This window comes from Staurois parvus, unplaced genomic scaffold (assembly GCF_062004578.1).
Source record: "Staurois parvus isolate SC_StPar_1 unplaced genomic scaffold, SC_StPar_1.0 ptg000233l, whole genome shotgun sequence".
Classification (NCBI taxonomy): domain Eukaryota; kingdom Metazoa; phylum Chordata; class Amphibia; order Anura; family Ranidae; genus Staurois; species Staurois parvus.
The window spans coordinates 2,474,299-2,497,726 of record NW_028318029.1 but is presented as its reverse complement, the minus strand read 5'-3'; the positions used below and the strand labels follow the sequence as shown (position 1 = coordinate 2,497,726).

General features: G+C 40.1%; 1 protein-coding gene across 1 annotated transcript in view; it reads left to right on the top strand.

Moving 5' to 3' along the window:
* Positions 1-23,428, top strand: part of FGF14 (fibroblast growth factor 14) — a 705,563-nt gene that overhangs the window by 55,069 nt on the left and 627,066 nt on the right. The gene's annotated exons all lie outside the window — the stretch shown is intronic.

Below are 23,428 nucleotides of genomic sequence, written 5' to 3'. Positions count from 1 at the left end.
TTTTTTGAAATAAAGAAACATGATGGTACTGAGGGAATTATACACAACTAGAGAATGGTGCACTAGATGCAATAATGTACAGGTCATAGACAGAGGAAGCATGAAGTAAAGGGGTTAATGTATTGGTCACATAGACTGGCAGGATGAAGATGAGGGGGTTTTGGTGTATGTGATTATCTGTGCACAAGCATGTGAATAATTAAAGCTGCAAGCATGAAGTGCAAAAACTTACCAGACATGAACATATACAGCTTTAAAACGTTCCCATCTGTAACTGTCAGGGCGGATGGCAATAGATTGGATTTGATTGGCTCCTTCAATGAAAGCTTCCACTGTCAGTTTGTTCTCTCTCAGCTTACATTGAAGGATCCAATCCATAGCCATCCACCCTGACAGTTACAGATGGGAACTTTTTAAAGCTGTACAAGCTCACGTCTGCTCCTAATACAGAATCATCCATCCACTCACCTGAGCTGATCCCTTGCTGATTAAGAAGAAAAGGACTCCAATTTTATTGCTAGAGGGCATATTGACCTTTGTCATGGGGGTAAATACAGAGAAATGAGAGCTTGCCCATAGGGGATCCACCGAGGTGAAGGTGTTTTCTACTTGCACGGTCTTGCAGCACTTACCTGGGAGTGATATGTATAGCACAAGTTGTATGGGACTATCACATTGACAATTATATGGACCTTTTACTGTTTTATTATTTACGATTAGTTGATTTTTTTTCTGATTATTTGATGAATGCTGAAAACACATACAAACACATCAGATTGCAGATATTGGTTATTACTCAAAGATAAACTATTGGTGATAGAGCAGCATTTATTCTTTTATTACTCATGAAGAGGTTATTGTTCCGAGGTGCAGGATAATGGTGGTGAGAGGGTTATTATACAGGTTACATGGAGCAAGCTTGTGTAGGAGAGGAGATGGGCATGAAAAAGTTAATAAAAATGATCCCTGTGTCACTGAAATATAATTAATGAGTCTGATGTTGCTGATCCATCATTGTAAATCCATTCACAAGTACTCAATCTCTCTCCTTCCCTTGGAAAGGAGAAGGCGAGGGATCAGCACTGTAAACAAGCACCGTGTGAATGCTGTGATGACCAATCACAGTGATCACTTGGTACCCAGCCCCTTGGATTAGCTTGGTACAGTGTTGAATGACCGCTCAGTACATAGCAATAACTTGGCAGATTGGCCACGCAACATCAGTTTGTCCAGTGCCTTCACCCAGGAAATTAAGGGCCACTGAGCTGCCTTTGATGGACATATCCTTGTACAAAAGTTGTTGATTTTGTAGTTTTAACTCATTCTTTCCACCTACAAAACCTTCAATATATTAATCTGAATATAGTCTGGAAGTGTGTGCTGTGGTCCAAATAAAAGGAAACCTTTCCTAAGAGATATGAGACTGCCATAGCTGATCTCCTTCTAAAAATGCTAGTTGACTGGTTGTTATGCTGACCCACTGGCTTCAATATCTTCTAGTATTGAGTCACTGACCTGGAAAAATATGCAGATCAGGTAAGTCAGAGCAAAGTCGAAACTCTAAATTTTCCTGCTTGTTCCAGGTCAGTGACTCAAAGTATTGAAGCAAAATAGGGTCAGCAAGACAGCCAGGCAACTAGCCAGAATGTGGAATCGGCATTGCCCACATCCTTTTTTATCTCAGAATGTTTCCGTCAAGTATATTTCCAGGAAAAGTAATCTGTATTTGGCTAAGGTGTATTTTAATTTATTACATTAACCCGATTTTAATATGCATACTAATGTTGGTGAGATTTCAGCTCTCAGCTATGCTGTACTATCTCACCAGGATTCATATGTCTTATTTACAGAAGTTTTTGTATTAGACATAGCATATTGTGTAAATGAATTATGCATTCTTCATAGCTCCCAAATGGCCCTTGTTTGGAGGGACTCACATTTTTTTTTGGAACCGAATTCCTCTTTGCTCCTCAGTTTTCCTTCTTTCTGGTTTGACATAAAGATCTCTATAAATTAAAATGTACTAAACCTTTCATCCAACCTCTTAAATGTGAACAATATTTGCACATTTTCTATGTAAAAATCAATTACGACTTATGTGTCCTGTTGGTGAATGTTTCTGAGTGCGGTAAAAACACTAATTTGATTTTTTTTCTGACACCACTTTAAGCATGGGACTTCCATTCCCCATTCTAGTACACCACATACAGGGAAGGCTATGTAAGTTGCTCATAGTCCACCTACCCTATTTGTTAAATGTCTTGTATTCTTTTCACAGGGTTACAAGGGTTCTGTGATTGCAGGTGGTGAGATTGTGGTGTGCGTTTTCCTTTTGGACAATCAAAGAACACTTTATATTCTATGAAAAGGATACAAGATGTTTTATGGATGAAAGAGATGGAGTTATGATGACCGTTTAGCTTTTACTGTGTGCAGCGTGCTAGAGCCAGGAGTGTAATTCTCAGAGCTGGAAGTTTGGAGGTATTTATTGGCATAGCATATGCCTTACAACGGTATTAAACCCAAAACTAAATGTATTATATTGCAGCTTACCAATCATTAGATGTGGTGGCTGCATCTGTTTCTTTTTTTTTTCCCTCTGTTTTCACCTGGGGATCTCGCCAGTAACACACCTCCTGTTTTATTGGGACACAACTCTGGATGAATGATCTCAGAAGGCACAGCAGACAGCAGTATTGTCAAACTGGGGGTGTTAGTGATAGATGTACTAGCAGATTTAAAGTGTTACTGTACTAAACCCACAACAGTTAAATAAGTCTGTTTATGCAGTAAAGTATGCTTGTTATACTCACTGTGGAACCTAAGGGGTTAATCCTCTGCATTGTGTAAAAAGGCTGTTTGATCCGGACTTCTCTGATCCTCCCCTTCCTCCAGTGCCCTCTCTGATCTCCTGATAAGACATATCGTGTGGAGTCACTGCACATGCTCAGTTTGGTGTGTATTGCTAGAGAGTTTTTTTTTGTCTTGGGAGAGTGCATGTGATCAGCACAGGGCTAATCAGCCCTATCCAGACAGAGGTCAGGGGTCCTCCATTCCCCTACAGGACAATGAAAACTCCTCCTACAAGCTTTAACCAGTGCTCTGCTGAACACTGATAGAAGTCACAAGACTGCTCTAACTGCTGGTGAGAAAAGGTATTTAGCAGTTTATATTTACTAAAATAATTGCATTTCCATGTTCCGTGCACTGTGGGAGACTGGATATAGTGAATTCAGGGTCCTATGTTTTGTAACACTTTAACTAAATTAACACATTTAAAGCCAAACTCCAGCTCACACTTTATAACCAGTTACAGCAAACATTTTTTCATTTTGGGATAAAGGTTTTATATGAATAAATAAAAGCTGATCATTTTATACACCCCTGTCAGTGTTAAGTGGATTGTCTCAGCTATGTAAACTGATATAGTCTGTTGGAGAGATTGTGCTTTTGAAAGAAAAACAGACTTGCTGGCTGGATCACCATATGAAAATATAAGAAGGAAAGCCTAAAAAAGAAAACTAGTACAGCCATCTCTTCTAAGAATTGGTAAACTGCAATATAATAAATGTTTGCTTTTTGGGTTTATTACTGCTTTAAATGTTTTACTGTGTGAATTACAAAGGGCACTGAGCAATGCAAAATAAAAAGAACATGTTTCCTATCTAATAATGCATCTTTCTCATTTACTATTGCATTATATGAATTCTATCAACTGGTGGCTACACCTTTACACAGCTATCAGTGCACACGGAAAATCTCAGCTCCCAGAATCCCTATAGTCTGTTATTGATGTGTATAAATGTCTGGTCCATGTAAGCACACAATACAAGCCAGAAACAAGAACTGTCTGCCTGCAGTATTACAGAAACGGTGAACAGCTGAACATGTGGCTAGATTTTGCGCACGCTCTTGTCAGAATATGCTCTGACATCCTTCACTATGATGATGGCTCCTCTAAGCATAGAATGAATACATAAAGAGGATCTTGTTATGGAAAATCAGGTGTGTTTCAGCTCTGCATATTTGGATTATGTCACATGGGTGCTACCTCCACATTTGCATGCAAATTACAGCTGACTGTGACAGAGAGAGATCTACTGTCAATGTTATGAGACAGCTTGTAATGGAGGTTCCTGTGTGTAACCTTCTCTATGCTACAGGCTTGCTCACACAGATTTTCACATGCATCAATAAAGCAAAAGTAAAACATAAAAAGCTAAATGTGGAGATAGGTAAAATTGCTCCCTTCTCCAAAATCCTACATTTCTGACAGCATGTATAGCCAAACAAAATATGAAACCATACATTTAATGCCATGCAAACTGGGCATGGAATTGTGTGTGTTTGTACTTAAACAAAGAAATAATAATAATAACAAAAAATTATACACACACTATATTGCCAAAAGTATTGGGACACCCCTCCACATCATTGGATTCAGTTGTTCCAATCACCTCCATGGCCACAGGTGTATAAAATCAAGCACCTAGGCATGCAGACTGCTTCTACAAACATTGTGAAAGAATGGGTCGCTCTCAGGAGCTCAGTGAATTTAAATGTGGTACCGTGATAGGTTGCCACCTGTGCAATAAGTCCATCCATGAAATTTCATTGCAACTAAGTATTCCACGGTCGACTATTAGTGGTATTATAACAAATTGTAAGCAACTGGGAAAAGCAGCAATTCAGCCACGAAGTGGTAGGCCACGTAAAATGACAGAGTGGGGTCAGCACATGCTGAAGTACACAGTGCACAGAAGTCGTCAACTGTCTGCAGAGTCAATAGCTAAAGACCTCCAAACTTCGTGTGACTTTCAGATTAGCACAACAGTGCATAGAGAGGTTCAGGATGGGTTTCCATGGCCAAGCAGCTGCATCCAAGCCTTACATCACCAAGTGCAATGCAAAGTGTTGGATTCAGTAGCGTAAAGCACGCTGCTACTGGACTCTAGAGCAGTGGGGACATGTTCTCTGGAGTGACGAATCACGCTCCTCTGTCTGGCAATCCGATGGATGTGTGTGGGTTTGGCGGTAGCCAGAAGAACGGTACTTGCCTGACTGCATTATGCCAAGGGTAACGTTTGGTAGAGGGGGGATTATGGTGTGGGGTTGCTTTTCAGGGGTTTGGCTTGGCCCCTTAGTTCCAGTGAAGGGAACTCTTAAGGCGTCAGCATACCAAGACATTTTGGACAATTTTATGCTCCCAACTTCATGAGAACTATTTGGGGATGGCCCCTTCCTGTCCCAACATGACTGCGCACCAGTGCACAAAGCAAGGTCCATAAAGACATGGATGAGCGAGTTTGGGATGGAGGAACTTGATTGACCTGCAGTCCTGCACAGAGTTTTGACCTCAACCCGATAGAACACCTTTGGGATGAATTAGAGTGGAGACAGCGATCCAGGCCTTCTTGTCCAACATCCGTGCCTGACCTCACAAATGTGGTCCTGGAAGAATGGTTAGACATTCCAACAGACACACTCCTAAACCTTATGGACAGCCTTCTCAGAAGAGTTGAAGCTGTTATAGCTGCAAAGGGTGGGCCAACTCAATATTGAGCTCTATTGACTAAGGCTTGGGATGCCATTAAAGTTAATGTATGTGTAAAGGCAGGCATCCCAATACTTTTGGCAATCTAGTGTATGTGAACTGGCAATTAAACCTTGCAATGTGGGCCAGCCCCACTGCAGGGCTAATTTTAGATTTTTCAAAAAGATTTTCAGCTCTAGCTTATTGACAGCACTAATAGAATATGTAGATCTATTTGTCCAAATCTCCAAATTCTTGGAACTTGATTGACCTGCACAGAGTCCTGACCTCAACCTGATAGAATACCTTTGGGATGAATTAGAGAGGAGACTGCTAGCTAGGCCTTCTCATCTGAAATCAGTGCCTGACCTCACAAATGCGCTTCTGGAAGAATGGTCAAACATTCCCATAGACACACTCCTAAACCTTGTGGACAGCCTTCCCAGAACAGTTGAAGCTGTTATAGCTGCAATGGGTGGGCCAACTCAATATTGAACCCTACAGACTAAGAGTGGGATGCCATTAAAGTTCATGTGCGTGTAAAGGCAGGCCTTCCAATACTTTTGACAATATAGTGTGTGTATATATAGCGCCTTAGCCTGTTCAACCACTGCTCTTCAGGGATGGCCTTTTTTTTACTCCAAGGACTGCATAATGTTCAGTAGCTTTGGTTGTATATGTTTTGATTATTCTAGCAAGTACTCATTCATGAACATTTCATATAATGTATTTATAGTCTCGGGAGGATCCCTTTAGATTTGTCATGGGACATATTTAATATCCCTTGTGGTCTTGTGGCGCTGACCAGATTTTTCAGTAAGATTCCAGTAATGACCTTTTTTCTTAAATCGGTGTTGACTTTCGTGGCAATTATTTTACTGCAATGACATATGTATACTCCAAGGGGTTGACTACTAAAAATAAAAAGACTGTTTACTTTGCAAGTGCAGTTACACGGCGCAAGAGAATTATCCTCAGAGTTAGCAAATGGGGTAAAGTTCTGTTGACTTTTATCATCCAGTCATCTGTAAGCAAAAATACTTTTTTTTTTATGTTCCTTGCACATGATTAGGTAGTGAAAGTGAAATTTCACCACATTCACTAAGCTCTGGGGAATATTCCCTTGCAGAGTGCAACTTCACTTGCAAAGGGAACAGTGTATTTGCCTTTAGTAAATCAACTCCAATGTGTAAACTGAAGAGTGTCAATGGCTAGACATCTTTGTTCACCCAAATCGGTTTCCTATGTTGAAGAAAAAGAAGGAAAAAGCACAGTAAAGCAGATTAACCCCTTCCCTTGAATGCCCAGGAGAGTGGGAAGGATCAGCAATCATGTGACCATTGTCAGAGTGGTCCCAATATTCTTCTTCTAATTATTATGCAGGATTTATATAGCGCCAACAGTTTACGCAGCGCTTTATAACATAAGGGCAAGCAGTATTATTGCAATACAAATTAATACAGGAGGATTCAGAGGGCCCTGCTTGTTAAAGCTTACAATTGAAGAGGGAAATCAATTGATACAAAAAGGTAATAACTGTGGGGGATGGGCTGATGGATAAATTACATGTACAGTTGCTAGGTGGGGGCAGGATAGGCCTCTCTGAAGTGATGAGTTTTGGTCAGTATTTTGAGACAAGGTTAGTGATGTAGCTGGGGGCTAAGTTGTGGATGGCTTTATAAATTGTTGGAAATATCTTGAATTGAATTTGTTGGGTGAGCAGAAGCCAGTGGAGGGACTGGCAGAGAAGGGTTGCTGGCACTGAATGGTTGGTAAGGTGGATGAGCCTGGTAGCAGCATTTAGGAATCACTGGAGGGGGGATAGCCTATGTAAAGGTAAGCCAGTGAGGAGGGAGTTGCAGAAGTCAAAGCGGGAGATGACCAGGGAGTGAGTTAGAAGCTTTGTGGTGTCACATGATCAGAAGCCAGTCCTGCCGGCTACCAATCTTTAGGCCAGGTCGAGAGCTGTCAGCACATCGGACAACAAAGCCCACACTTTTGCTGCCGCACATATGTGTTAGGTCATAAAGGGGTTACGAAAAAACTTGTGATATATACAGGCCACTGAATGGCCATGGCTTGGGGTATGGTATGTTGAGAAATTGGAATTGGGCGCCAGAGCTTCTGTGACAAAGAATCTTAATATGTAAATGCTTCTCTGCCCGTAGAGCTTATATTTAAACTTTACTTTAGCCTGTTAGTGCGACCTCCTATTTTACTGGGCCTTAGTGGATCTGTTGCTAAAAAGGCCTGCAAACAAGTAAATGCCAGTAAATAATTCTTGACAACAGACATATTTTCCAGGCACACTTTTGGGGTCACTTCAAGTAATAGGTCCATGATGTATAAAAGTAACTTCCTCTTACTCATTTACTTTGTAATAATCCCTGACCCTGTTTGCTGCTCAACATTTCTCTCCAGTCTGTGTGCTTTCTATACCAAGACTACAGTTTCTTTAGTCTGGGCAGCACAGTGGATAAATGGTTAGTACATCTGCCTGCCAGTACTAAGGTCATTGGTTCGAATCCCAACCACGGCACCACCTGCCTGAAGTTTGCATGTTCTCCCTGTGCCTGCGTGGGTTTTCTCCGGGTACTCCAGTTTCCTCCCACACGCCAAAGATGTGCTGCTAGGTGAAATGGCTCCTGTCTAAATTGGCCCTAGTATGTCAGACTGTTTATTTATTACAGGTATATATGAATGTAAGGTATGGACCTTAGATTGTACACCCCTTGAGGGTTAGGGACTGATGTGAATGTACAATATATATGTAAAGTGCTGCGTAAATTGACAGCACTATATAAGTACCTGTAATAAATAAATAGTCTGACATTACCCCCCTTTTTCCTCTCTTTTTTTTACTATCTGAAGTTTGTATGTTTAGTCCTCATGCACACTGGATGTTTTTACAGCTGTTGTTTTTGGCTTTTGGCGTTTTTTTTGTTCTACAGCCAGTGAACTTCCCAGCATGTCATCCTGTGTTCATGTACACATACAGTCAGGTCCATAAATATTGGGACATCAACACAATTCTAACATTTTTGGCTCTATACACCACCACAATGAATTTGAAATGAAATGAACAAGATGTACTTTAACTGCAGACTGTCAGCTTTAATTTGAGGGTATTTACATCCATTTCAGATGAACAGTGTAGGAATTACAACAGTTTGCAAATGTGCCTCCCACTTGTTAAGGGACCAAAAGTAATGGGACAATTGGCTTCTCAGCTGTTCCATGGCCAGGTGTGTGTTATTTCCTCATTATCCCAATTACAATGAGCAGATAAAAGGTCCAGAGTTAATTTCAAGTGTGCTATTTGCATTTGGAATCTGTTGCTGTCAACTCTCAAGATGAGATCCAAAGAGCTGTCACTATCAGTGAAGCAAGCCATCATTAGGCTTAAAAAACAAAAGAAACTCATCAGAGAGATAGCAAAAACATTAGGCGTGGCCAAAACAACTGTTTGGAACATTCTTAAAAAGAAGGAATGCACCAGTGGGCTCAGCAACACCAAAAGACCCGGAAGACCACGGAAAACAACGGTGGTGGATGACCGAAGAATTCTTTCCCTGGTGAAGAAAACACCCTTCACAACAGTTGGCCAGATCAAGAACACTCTCCAGGAGGTAGGTGTATGTGTGTCAAAGTCAACAATCAAGAGAAGACTTCACCAGAGTGAATACAGAGGGTTCACCACAAGATGTAAACCATTGGTGAGCCTCAAAAACAGGAAGGCCAGATTAGAGTTTGCCAAACGACATCTAAAAAAGCCTTCACAGTTCTGGAACAACATCCTATGGACAGATGAGACCGAGATCAACTTGTACCAGAGTGATGGGAAGAGAAGAGTATGGAGAAGGAAAGGAACTGCTCATGATCCTAAGCATACCACCTCATCAGTGAAGCATGGTGGTGGTAGTGTCATGACGTGGGCATGTATGGCTGCCAATGGAACTGGTTCTCTTGTATTTATTGATGATGTGACTGCTGACAAAAGCAGCAGGATGAATTCTGAAGTGTTTCGGGAATATTATCTGCTCATATTCAGCCAAATGCTTCAGAACTCATTGGACGCCGCTTCACAGTGCAGATGGACAATGACCCAAAGCATACTGCAAAAGCAACCAAAGAGTTTTTTAAGGGAAAGAAGTGGAATGTTATGCAATGGCCAAGTCAATCACCTGACCTGAATCCGATTGAGCATGCATTTCACTTGCTGAAGACAAAACTGAAGGGAAAATGCCCCAAGAACAAGCAGGAACTGAAGACAGTTGCAGTAGAGGCCTGCCAGAGCATCACCAGGGATGAAACCCAGCGTCTGGTGATGTCTATGCGTTCCAGACTTCAGGCTGTAATTGACTGCAAAGTATTTGCACTCAAGTATTAAAAAGTGAAAGTTTGATTTATGATTATCATTCTGTCCCATTACTTTTGGTCCCTTAACAAGTGGGAGGCACATATGCAAACTGTTGTAATTCCTACACCTACAACTGATTTGGATGTAAATACCCTCAAATTAAAGCTGACAGTCTGCAGTTAAAGCACATCTTGTTCGTTTCATTTCAAATCCATTGTGGTGGTGTATAGAGCCAAAAATGTTAGAATTATGTCGATGTCCCAATATTTATTGACCTGACTGTAGGCTTTAATCAGTGTTTTTTGGCAGGGGCATTTTTTAGCTGGAAAAAACCCAGAACTAGTGGGTTTCTAGATGAGTAAAAACACTCTAACACTGGAAACTGCAGTAAAACTCGGCAAACTGGCGTTTTTTAGCAACATTTTTTTGTGTAAAAAAAAAAACGCAAACGTGGCTAAACGCTAATACAAAATACAGGCAGTCCCCGAGTTAAGTACATTCGGCTTACGTAATACTCATACTTACGTACACTTCCCTCGGGACCGGAAGTCAAGCTGTCAGCATTCTTGTGCAGCAAGCTGATAAGAGACTAGCTGATAAGAGACATCAGAGAGACATAAGAGACAGAGACATCCATTGCTCGTTACTTGTGGGGCTAGCAGTGTCTGCCCACTATCTCCAAAGTGATTTAAGACTGTCTGTCTGCACCTCCGGGGAGAGGAAAGGAGAGGCTGTCAGGCTGCTCACTGAAGTGATCCTCCGTCTGTGCAGGGGGGAGGGGGCAGCGTGTGCTGTGTAAAGGAGAGCAGAGTTCTCTCATACAGTACATTACAGTACAGTGTATTTTTACCCTGCAATAATGCAATAAAACATTTACATGCACATAAAAGTTAAATATGTTAAGGCAAACATGTGTCCAAGCTGCAGTTCTTATGCAAAACACCAGTTTAGAGCCTCTTGAGGTTTTACTGCTTTCTGTAACCTTATTACAAAAACGTAATCTAATATCCTGTCGTTTGGTTAGTAGTTAGTGCTTATAAAAGTGCCTGATTCAACTTATGAACAAATTCGACTTATGAACAAACCTACAGTCCCTATCTTGTACGTAACCCGGGGACTGCCTGTACTACAAAATGCTGAAAAACTCACGTTTTTACACAGCTAACGCTACCAGCTTTATTAAAACGCCCAGTGTGCATGGAACCCTATGAGTGGCATGGACTACTTTTATGAGGGTCTTTTAACTCTGCCAATCTGAAATGACATTTCTGTTTCTGTTCTGCTCTATCTCACTGTAGGTTTCCATTGTTCTCACATTACTCCTAGAACTGTCTGCCTGTGTAATTCACAGCATTAAAGACAGAGTAGAAGCGCTAACCCTTATCAGTTCCATTTTTGGTATCATAAAGCACCTAAAACAGATAGTCTGGTTGGGTGCATTGTCCTGGAAAAATATTACATTTTGATGTAAAAGCCAGACAGCTGAAACAAGCTAACCATTCCTCTTGGCACACAAATCCTTTCACAGAAGTTATGTATTATTTATTTATTACCACCACTCCATAACCTACAAAGGCAGTCATTTAGCTGCAAGAAAACACTGAGGCAGATTTCTAATTTTTGATTCAGTTGTTACTAGTTACCTTGTCAGAATAAGGAGATGTGATTTTCTGTGCATATATTATAGATTTCTTCCATATACCAATGAAATAAAACTATATACAAGGTCTATGGATTGAAAACTATTTTCTGCTGGACAGTGGATGCTGGTGCTCTTCTTAAAGTGTTACTAAACCCACAACAGTAAAATCTGTCTGTATATGCAGTAAAGCATGCAGTAAACATACTCACTGTGGAACCTAAGGGGTTAATCATCTGCGGTGTGTAAAAATGCTATTTGATCCTGACTTCTCTGATCCTCCCCTTCTTCCAGTGTCCCCCCCTCTTATCTCCTGATAAGTGATATCATGTGGAGTCAGTCTGCACATGCTCAGTTTGGTGTGTATTGCTAGAGGTTTTTTTTCTTTTTTGGGAGCATGCATGTGATCAGCACAGGGCCAATCAGCACTGTTCAGACAGAGGTCAGGGGTCCTGCATCCTCCTAGAGCTGAATGAAAACTCCTCCTACAAGCTTTAACCAGTGCTCTGCTGGACACTGATAGAAGTCACAAGACTGCTCTAACTGCTGATGATAAAAGGTATTTAGCAGTTTATATTTACTAAAATAATTGCACTTCTGTGTAGTGTGTACTGTGGGAGACCACATATAGTGAATGCAGGGTCCTGGGCTTAGTAACACTTTAACTGCTTCACCGACACCCTATAGCAGAAATACTGCTACAGGGTGGCAGGGCTGTGCAAAATCACATATGTTCTGCGTTTCCGGGAAGGGCAGCACCCTGCCATCAATCACTGGGTCCCGGCCGGAGATTCCCCGCCAGTACCTGGCGATCGCTAAGAAACAGTGACAGGAGAGAGACCTATGTGCAAACAACACACTGGATATATTTTATAGCAAAAAGTAAAAAATATAGGTTTTTTTAATCAAAATTGTCAGTCTTTTTTGTTTAATGCGCAAAAAATTAAAACGCACAGGTGATCAAATACCACCGAAACAGTTAAAAGTTAATGACACCCTAAATGCAGGTCACAAATGCATTGTGTTTTTCCTGCACTGGCCTGCATGGTTGCCATGCATGCACTAGTTTTGGTGTGGTGCGATTTCAGCCCGTTCAAATGAATGAGCTTGAAATCGCACCGCACAGAGCTGCGGATGAATGGCACTGCAATGCTCAGTGTTCCTGTGCGATTCAGCTTAAGGCATAGTGTGAACCAGCCCTTAAAGTGTATGGATAGCCCAAGTGTTTCTGTTATTATAGGAAAGGTTAAAACCTCCGTCAAACTTTTTGTTGGTGTCACATCAGGGAGATTTCCTGATCTGGCAACACAAGTAAAAGGAAATCTCTGCAAAGTGAAAGAAATTTCTCTCTGACCATTTTCATCCTAACAAGTGTCGCCATTGGAAAATTTACCCTCACTTCTTGTACTGGGGACAACTGTATAATTATGGAGAAGCTAACACTTTCTGTCCCCATGACAGTGGTCACCAGATCGAATACAAAAGGGCAAACTCTGTTCTTCCTTACACTATACAAAACCAAAAAACAAAAAGGTTTTGACTATACTATGCTTTAAAGTGATTGTAAAGATTTTTTTTTTTTATTTACTATACTTACCTACTCTGTGCAGTGGTATTGCACAAAGCGGTCCCTTATCGCCTGTTTAAGAGCTGATTCACACATGTGCGGTGCGTATTGAAGCTCAGGTTTCATAGCTCATTGATACAGTACTTGTTCACAGGTTCAGGTCAGGTTCAGGACTGGATTATCTCAGGATCTTATCTTGTTCACACATGCGGTTTAGAAACCGTTCCCATAGAAGTCAATAGCCTGTAATCCGCACCTGAACCGGACCGCACTTTTCAAAAATTGGACATGACTCTTTTTAAAACCGCAGTGAATCCGCACCGCCAGTGCACTGGACATATGTGAACAGGCACCATAGGAAGCAATGTTTTTTCACATTTCATGAGGATTGGATGCGGTTCAAACAGCATCCAATACGCATATATGTGAACAGGCACTTAGAGTCCTCTGCTGGCGCTCTCCATTCCTCCCTCCTCCAAGTGCCCTCTCAGCAAGCTGTGTGCTCAGGATGCACCCCTGGGGGTGCGCTCCATAGCTGGGCTAAGTGCATCCATAGATACATACTGTGCCGTTAAGCCATGTGCCTTCCCCCTCCTCACAGGAGTTTGAATGACAACAGTAAAAGCTTTTGGCTCCTGCTGCTGTCTCCTGAGAGACCTGAACAAAAGGAGAGTTGTGCTGCAGCTGGAACAGTGCTGGATCAGTGAGAGGAGTCAGGTAAGTATTTAGGGATGGAGAGGGGGGTAACAGGTAGTTGGGGAGTTTTTTACTTTAATGCATAGAATGCATTAAGGTGAAAAACATCTCGATTTTAGAACCACTTACATTCTAGCACAATAGAATATTATTTTTTTAAGCCAAATGTGGATTTTACCAACAACCCTGTATGAAGGGTTAAATATGAGTTTTTGCAAGACTTTGAAAAACCCCATTGGCAGCATTTGTAATATACCATAAGAATTATTGTGTTATAGGTGAATTGTGGGAAGACTCTTTTATTGAGAACTCTCAACAGTTACAAATCAAGCTCTGCAGACCTGCTGATACATGCTGTATATGATTAGGTATTAACTCCCCTGGAGTTCCTCAATGAAATTATACACTATTGCTCACCTGTTTTTTTTTGTTTTTTTCTCTTCTACAGAAATACAAAAAATACATTTTTGTGCCTCCACTGTTTTCCAGCGCAGTTTAAAAAAAAAGTCTTTATATTTCAATTAGGTTGTAAACCAGAATACATACAGTATGGAAAGGACTTTTCTTTTTTTTTTTTTACAGTGTTTATATATATATATATATATATATATATATATATATATATATATATATATAATACTGTTGCACTATGGGAGACTTGTTTTTTTGTCTTTTCATGGCTGTAATGTAATACTTATTTATTGGCCTGCACTGCGTTTATCCCTGGATGGAAGAGTGATTTATATTGGAAGGAAGTTACCAGTGAGGTTCAGTGGAATCAGAGCGACCTGGAGAATTGGTACCTGTAGGATCCAGAGTGATCCAAAAGGCATGTTGACCCTTTTGGGTCGCAGCAAGGAGGTGAGGGGGCATGCATGCCATCTAAGGATATATGCTCACCATCTGCACCAGCACTATAGCACGTGGTTTGAAGATATAGGCACATTTTTGCAGTAATTGCCATCTTTGCTATTCTTGGCAATTTGTTGGACACTTTTTGTTTTATGCGTTTATGACGTTGGTTTTGTGTTTAACATTATTCACTAGTCACTTTATTTGGTTTATATCACAACTTTGGGATACACTTTATATATCATTCACTTTATTTGTGATCATATCCCTTATTTTGGGATCCACTGTATATAGCACCTAGTCTTTTGGGGTTTGGTCCCAAGTGGGACTGGGTATTGTCACTGTATGAGGGTCCGGGCATAGGACCAGCTTCATCATATGCACTTTGTGTACTGATAATATCACAGTTTGAGATACTGTTTTTTTTAGATCTTGAAAGATCTATCACTTATATTATACCTACATTTATAATCATTAATTTATGTGATTTATGTTTTTTATCTTATTATTGTGGAGCTTGCACATTTAGTTATCCGCGCTACACCACTATTATATTTTATTATAAATATAACCATTACCGCTTTTTTTATAAGTGAACTTGACTGCTTAAAGTGGACCGTCAGGCTTTCAATCAACATACTCATTCTAATCCTTATGCTGATAGCATTAGTAAAAGGATAGGAAAGTATATCATTTTCATTTGTTTTAACCTTTTTTTTTGCATTCTTTCATTTACTTAGTGGTTTCCATGCCCAGGCAAATGATGTCATACATCCTAGCTGTCTTCAGTAGTGGAGGGTTCTCAGCTTAGCCTGCTTTGCTCTTTCATGGAGGGCACAAAAGCCTACGCTGTCAGGATATACGTATATGGCAAGTGTAAGATCTGGTTTTCCCATCCATAGGAGCTCCATTTCATAATCCTTCATTGTCTTTTACAGAATATGTATTTACCATTCACAACAGTTTTCACCGTAGTTAAGCTGATGGTCTGCACATGCATTGGTATGTATTCTGCTTTTAATAATTAACTCGGCAAGAAGTTTGGAAAGGGACAAAATTGGAGCAGCCAGATAAATGTCAAACACTAGAAACTCCATAAACATTAGTTAGGAATTTAACCCAGAACCCTGATGCTGCAAGGATTCATTGTTTGCACCTGCCCTTGAAGATCTTGTAGTGGATTTAGTTGTCCTACATTATCAAAGTATATTTGTCAGGGTAAGTTAGTGCTATGGAAACATATGGATACGTAGTCCGATACATTGAAGCAATGACTGCAGTTTTGTTTTGATCTATCTGAAAGAAACAGGTGAAGTGAGTATGGAATACGTATATAACGCATTTTTATAGGAGCCTGTTTTTATTTTTTCAAGAAGCCCACAGTTCGCAGTTTATTTTCCATATAAATATTCCTTGCAGGATTGTTATAACACCATTATCAACGACAGAACTAAGCTTTCTTCCTCCATTTTTAAAGGATCCCACAGTGCTTCAACAGTAAAATCATGATTCAGCATATCTTCATCATGAATGATACATAAGGGGGTAATGCACTTTATTTCTCTGTTTCCTACACACTGGCAAGTCAATGGTTACTGTGAATTGTCCTACTGCTGCCCTTGGATCTCTGGCAGCAATTGTTGCAAGAAAGCCAAGGAATCAATAAATATCAAAAAGAGTAAATCTATTTAATTTTATCTGGAAGTCGGACAAGAATGGGTTGTACCAAACCTATCTGCATGTTAGAATAAATGGCTTTTCTGGAATTTAATTTACCGTATAGAATGCTATATTCCACACAATATATACATTTTAATGTGGTAAATGAAATTTCCTTTCTCGTTTATAGCAAGATAAAATGAGCATAATATACTTGGCACAGAAATAAATCAGTTGTCAGTCAATAAACAAAAAACAAAATGAACAAAAAAAAATTAAAGGGGTAGGGTTAAGGGAGAGCATGGAAATGAAGAGCACTGGTGGTCTTAAGAAGAGAGTAAGACATCTTCCAAAGTGGGACAAGGCAGGCTGGGGAAACCTCTCTCCCATTACATAATTCTGTAATATAATCATGACATTCAAAAATTATATAATTTGATATTGAGGGCAGGGTGTAAACAAAATCATCAGCCCTGGGTGCCAGATAGCCAAGGTATGCCACTGGAACCAGGGATACACCTAGATGCAACATGAATCGAATTTACATTGGGGGTGATTTACTAAAACTGGAACATCCAGAATCTAATTTCGGCTTGTTCAGTTAAGCTTTGGCAATAAAACCTGGAAGCTAATTGGTGTGTATGCATTTGCATTCTTTAGCTTTAGTAAATAACCCCATTGCATTTTATTTCCACTATGTCCACTATACTAATAGTGTTAAGGCTCACCCACCTTACCAACCATTTAGTGTCTGCTACTCCTGTCTGCCAATCCCTCCACTGGCTTCCACTCACCCAACAAATTAAATTCAAATACAAACAACAACTTACAAAGCCATCCAAAACTCTGTCCCCAGCTACATTACTAAACTAGTCTATAAATAAAGACTTAATCATTCTCTTTCTTCCTCCCAAGACCTCCTGCCATGCTTGCCTCCAGGACTTTTCCCGAGCCTCTCCTATCCTATGGAACTCCTTACCCCAATCTGTCCGACTTTCCCGTACTCTGTTTGCTTTTAAACGATCCCTGAAAATCACTCTTCAGAGAAGCGTATTCTGCCCCCACCTTACAACTGGAGTTTTACTTTCTCCATCATCATCTCATACAGCTATTACCTTTTGTATCACTTGATCCCCCTTCCTAGATTGTAAGCTTTAACGAGCAGGGCTCTCTGATTCCTCCTGTATTAAATTGTATTATAACTGTACTGCCTGCCCTCATGTTGTAAAGCGCTGCGTAAACTGTTGGCGCTATATAAATCCTGTATAATAAGAATTTAGGGCTGAAAATTGTCTCTTTGCTGAGTATTTTTCAACAGACTGCTTTCTTTTTGGATACGTTTTGCTGATACCTGGGTGTGAGTGGATGATTTGTTGGATTAAAAAGGGACAGGTTGGTATTGGAATTAAACATTGACAAAGAGAGGAAAGATTCCTATTCTCTGGAAGAGGACTGATGGATTGCTTGTGATTGCTAAATGGTCTCTCCTATCCTGGAACGTATGTATTACTCCAATATGGAGGAATAGTAAAAAAGGGAATTGAAACCCTTTCAGTACTGCAAACGCTAATAAATGTCATTTTGTTAAATAGTGATTTGTGGTTCCATTATTCCATACTTTTCTTACAATCCAACTCTGTAGATATTCTTTTACTACTACAGTACCATAAAGGAGACTGTTCTGGAATGAACACAGGTACGAATTAGGGAGGTAATGGTAACGTGCTGTGGGATGACAATGTGGAGAAGGGTACTTAAGGCTAAGGCTAACTTGAGCAGGTCACCTCCTTAAGGGATTTTCCCCTTCAGGACATTAAAGAGTACTGGGAAGAAATCTGTTTATTGCAAAAGATGTTTGGAGCAGTGATAAGTATGTCTCCTTGATATGATATTAAGATGGAGAAACAGAAAAGCCTGGCTATTGATTTTTTTGGGATTCTAGCTGTTAAATGTGACAAATCTGACATTTAGTGAATACCTATCCATATAGCATGCTAGTCTTGGTGTAGTAGTTAAAGAGAAACTTCACTCTCTCAATCAACATGAACTATTTCTAATCTGTATGCTGCTAGTATTAGTAAATAGAAAGGAAAATATATCATATTTACTTGTTTTAACCTTTTTTTTTTGCATTCCTTCATTCACTTGCTGGTTTCCATGCCTAGGCAAACAATGTCATACATCCCAGGAGTCTTCAGGAGGGGAGGGTTCTCAGCTAAGCCAATGCCTGAGCTAAAGATGGATGGATTCTAAAATGTAACTGCTACATGAATCATCTGCCCTTACTCAAGATGGCCACATCCAGAAATGCCAGGAGGCATTTTTCAAAATGATTTCTTAGCAAAATAAAGCAGGGAGATATGGATGGATGCAGGAGTTTGTTTTGCCTATTAGAAATGGATTAAATAGCATTTTTGGATTGTGGTGCTCAGCTGCAGTGCAGTTCCACTTTAAAGTGAAGTGTGTGCAAATGGGCTGAGTACCTTAAGTAAATGTGAAGGTTCTCCCTAACACTACATACTGTATACTATTGTTATGTTATCAACCCCTTATAACAAGAACATTCTTGCAAAAGAGTATTTAGTTTTGTGTAGTAAGTTAAATTGTAAGTAAAATAGGATTGCTTAATTGTATTTCTTTACATTACATTTTTATTATATTTAGAAACATTTATTTTTTTACCCTTTCCTTTTACCATACATGTGTTCTCTCCCTGTGCTGAGCTCATCCGTTCTTTGAACTTCCTGCAAATGTGTGTAATCAGCCGCTGAACGTAACAGTTTTACTTTGGTGACTGCAGCATAATGTGCGCTCCTATTCCTGTTGTATTGAACTGTATTGTGATTGTACTGTCCCTCTTTACAGTATATTGTAAAGCGCTGCACAGACTATTGGCGCTATATAAATCCTGAATAATAATCTGCCAGCACAATGTGCATTAGCATGGCTGGTTGTAGTGCAGAGCTCAGTAGCACACAGGAAAAAGTTACAACGCTGCATTTGAACTGTATAAATGTTGTCAGGCTAAGACAGACATTGATTTACTAAAATTGGAGAGTGCAGAATATGGTGCAGCTCTGCATAGAAACCAATTAGCTTCCAGTTTTTTTTTTTTTTCTTAAAGATTTATTGAACAAGCTGAAATTAGATTCTGACTGGCTACCATGCACAGCTGCACCAGATTTTGCACTCTCCGGGTTTAGTAAATCAACCCCAAAGTGTCTTGTTTTATGTAGACTTTAATTTGAATAATATATACTGCACTGAACTATTATTTTAAATTTCACTAAGATATATGAAAATATAGACATGAAATAATTCTTGGATTTGACCATTTTTTTTAATGGCATTATTTATACCTATGTTCATTTGCTATGCAGAGGTCTCTGGAAGTTGTAGGCTTGTTTAATGTGTGTTGGGGGTCATCTTGAGACAAGTACACATTACGGCAGTCACAATTTTCTTCATGGTGAAAGGGTTTGCAAGTTTGAGGTGGGGGAAGAGGGTTTGTTTTTTTTTTGAAGCAGTAATCTGGGCAAAATGTTTTTGAACCATGCAGTGGGACTATGCCCGCACTACATGGGCTAACTGCTCATTTTTGTCTAGGGGTGATAACAGTGAAGATATACTTACCATCGATCCTCAGAGCACAAGACTGGTCCCTATCTGTTCTCCCCCCTGCACACTAGCGGTCTTGTGAATGGACTGTTCCTGACATCATCACGTCCATAGACCGGCTCTGGGCTTGAGGACGACAGGAACAGTCCACCGCTGCATTTGGAGAGAATAGTTTTCCGAAGAATAAGAGGACAGGGTAAGTATAGCTCTTCCCTAACCCCCTGGACAAAATGAGCAGTTTTCCCATGCTTGCAGACACAACCCCACTGCATGGGAAAATGAAAAAAATTACATAGAGTTCTGCTTTAAATCCAGATGTACAGGAGTCTGTTCGTGTGCTCAGATACCTGTTGTCAAAATATTCTGTTATAGAAAGAAAAAACAAAACAGAGTACAGTGTTGTACTTGTACACTTTTAATACTGTTAAAAGGGCTCACTTTTGTAAAATTAAAAATCATTAGTTGGCTTCACCTGGTTTTAAAATTGTGTCCTTTTCGGTCATTTTCCTGAAGTATTTTTTTTTTAATTAGGAAAAAAAGCTGAGATGTATATATCAGTATTGTTTGTCTTTACATCGTCGTGATTGGTGTAGAACACCATATTCTTTCACAGGTTTTCTATCATCTGATCCAGTTCAAGGCATATGGTGTCACTGATGTAGGACTGTGAGTGATTTTAGGAAGTAGCTGTGAAAGTAAATGGCAAGTGGCCACTGATCTGTTGTGCATCGCCAAATCCTATCAAGAATAAAGCTGCTTAAAACTTCAATCTCTCAATCAACATTGACTATTTTAAATCCTTATGCTACTAGTGTTAGTAAATACGTAGGAATGTATATCTTATTTGCTTATTTTAACCCCCCCTGGCGGTATTCCCGAGTGTAGCTCGGGGTAAAGTTTCAGTACCACAAGCGGTAACCCCGAGCTACACTTGGGCTTACCATGCGGAGCTGCTCCGCGATCCCTCGATCACTTACCTTGTCCTGCACTCCCGCTATGTCCCTCCTGCAGTGTCCCTGGCAATGTAATCCGGTGGATGCCGGCATCTGTCTTCTGGGTTCCGTCCCCTGCAATGTCGGGACGTACGGGGGACAGAACGGCGGGAAATTTGAAAATGACAAAAAGTGACATTCACTAAATACACTAAAATCACATAGTAAAACATTCCTGTATCAAACCATTTCACATACATTTTGTCCCGAGTGCTTTGTCCTGTAGCCTGCCTGCATTTGTACTGCTCTTTCTGCCTGGAAACTGAGAAACGTCCATGGCGTACAAAAAGCGTCCCTTTAGGTCAAAAGCGGTTTTAGACCAGCTAGAGAACAGCGATAGTAAATCAAAACCACTTGAAGAATTGAGTGATGATTCGTGGGGGAAATTCGTCATCAGACACGGAAAACGATTCTGCGACTTTGCTCAGTGATGTGCGAACTTGGCGCTGTATTTCAAATTTCAGTGTTTTTGGTTTGATTATATTATTGAATTAAATTTATTATTATATTATTATTTTTTATGATTATTAAATTATAATTTTATGATTTCGTGTTTCAAGTTTTATCCTACCCGGGATGTTTACTAGACTCTTGTTCGGACAGATTTCAGTGAGTTATTCCTAAGAATTACAGGCCTACAATATAAAACGCCAAATTTCCTTGCAAAATAATGGTACCACTTTCAGCACCAAAAATCTGAAATAATCATACCGCCAGGGAGGTTAAATAGCACTTTTCATTTGTGGTGCTCAGATACAGTATAGTTCAAGTTTAAAGTGATTGGAAAGGATCAAAGTTTGTTTTTTTTATAAATAGCAAACCTTTGATACTTACCTGCTCTGTGCAAGGGAAACAGAGGCTCAAGTACACTTGGATGGTCAGAGGATACAACAAGTGCAAAAATACAGATTGCAGACAGGAAACCAGAGAGTCTATAGGCTGGATAACACTAGGAACACTGGAAGGTTCTGTAGGACACTTTCAAAATCTCTAGGGACAAGGGGGTCCAGCTACAGGAACATTGGGAGTCCTGCAATCACTTGGAATCTCTCATAAGATGCTTGTGGAAATGAGCTCAATAAAAAGAGAGAAGGCTTAGCTGGGTTTGTAGCCAATTGAATCAACTTCAGGTGAATGCCAGTCTTGAACACAAGTCCTCTGGGATAACAGGTAACAAAAGAACCTTCCAAGTTAAAGCTATGGAACATGCACTAGCATGCATCATAGTCTTTGAAATAGAGGTGACAGATCAGCAGCAAAGCAGCAGATCTTTGACACCTACACTCCTAAGGACTTTAAAGTGTTTATAAACCCTTACATATACCCAGTGAAGTTACTGGCCTCAGGTGATACACACAGATGAAAGAAATCCTTCTACATAAGTTGTACCTCTCTATCTGCAGTCTTCTCTTCTGTACGTCTGTTCAAAGTCCAACATTTATAAAGCTTGTTTGAGCTGTCAGAAAAAAGGGATGGAGAGCTGAAACTACACTCTGCAGAGCTCAGTGAAGAAAGCTCGGGAAACTGTTTGGTGGGAAAGGACACACCCCTCCCAACACAGTTCACATGAACAGAGTCGAGGCTGTCAGTCTGTTGGAGGTCCGTCCGCTGTCACTGTTTTTCTCTTGGTGTCAGGAAAACTTTTCAGAAGTGACTCATGCTGATAGCAGAGTAATGAAGCAGTAGACAGAAATAACACTTAGTGCTCAGGACTTACTATAGAGGGATAGGCTTTGTTTGTATTTCATGTAAGAAGTCTACAGCCACTTTAAACTACTTAATAACATTTGCAACTGTAGTCACAGTGAAGATGGTCTTATAACGTTTACCTGCTAGATCAGGGGTGTCAAACTGGCGGCCCTCCAGCTGTTGCAAAACTACACGTCCCATCATGCCTCTGCCTTTGGGAGTCATGCTTGTAACTGTCAGTCTTGCAATGCCTCATGGGACTTGTAGTTTGGCAACAGCTGGAGGGCCACCAGTTTGACACCCGTGTGCTAGACTATAATTTTCTTTCTGATCTCCTCAGACACCTCTCTTCTTTGCTTTCTCTAGTCCATGTTCAGTGTGGTGCACATGATACCAGAAAGCAGAGTGACTACTTTTCTGCATTTAATTAGTCTGACTGACTGATTACAAGATTGAAGATGTGTGAAACTAATTACAAAAAACAGTTTGAAATATCACTATGATCCCATTATTTATCATTTCTTCTAGAAGTACCAAAAAATCTGCCCAGGACATTTCAAAATATTTTTATAGTGTAACCAATAATTTTATATCTTTTTACAATTTCTTTGCTTTACTCTGATATACTAAATGCATGTAGGTATATAGCACATGAGACATTTTATCAGTTTGCAGGAGGAAAGAAGCATTGAGCTGTAAGGGTACTAACAAATTTGTCCATGGCATGTAGGAAGTGGTCAATGATAGGGTTATTATAATGTTGTAACAATGGTGGTGAAAATGTATCCAAAGTGATGACAGGTGCTGAACAGGCTGCCCAGCC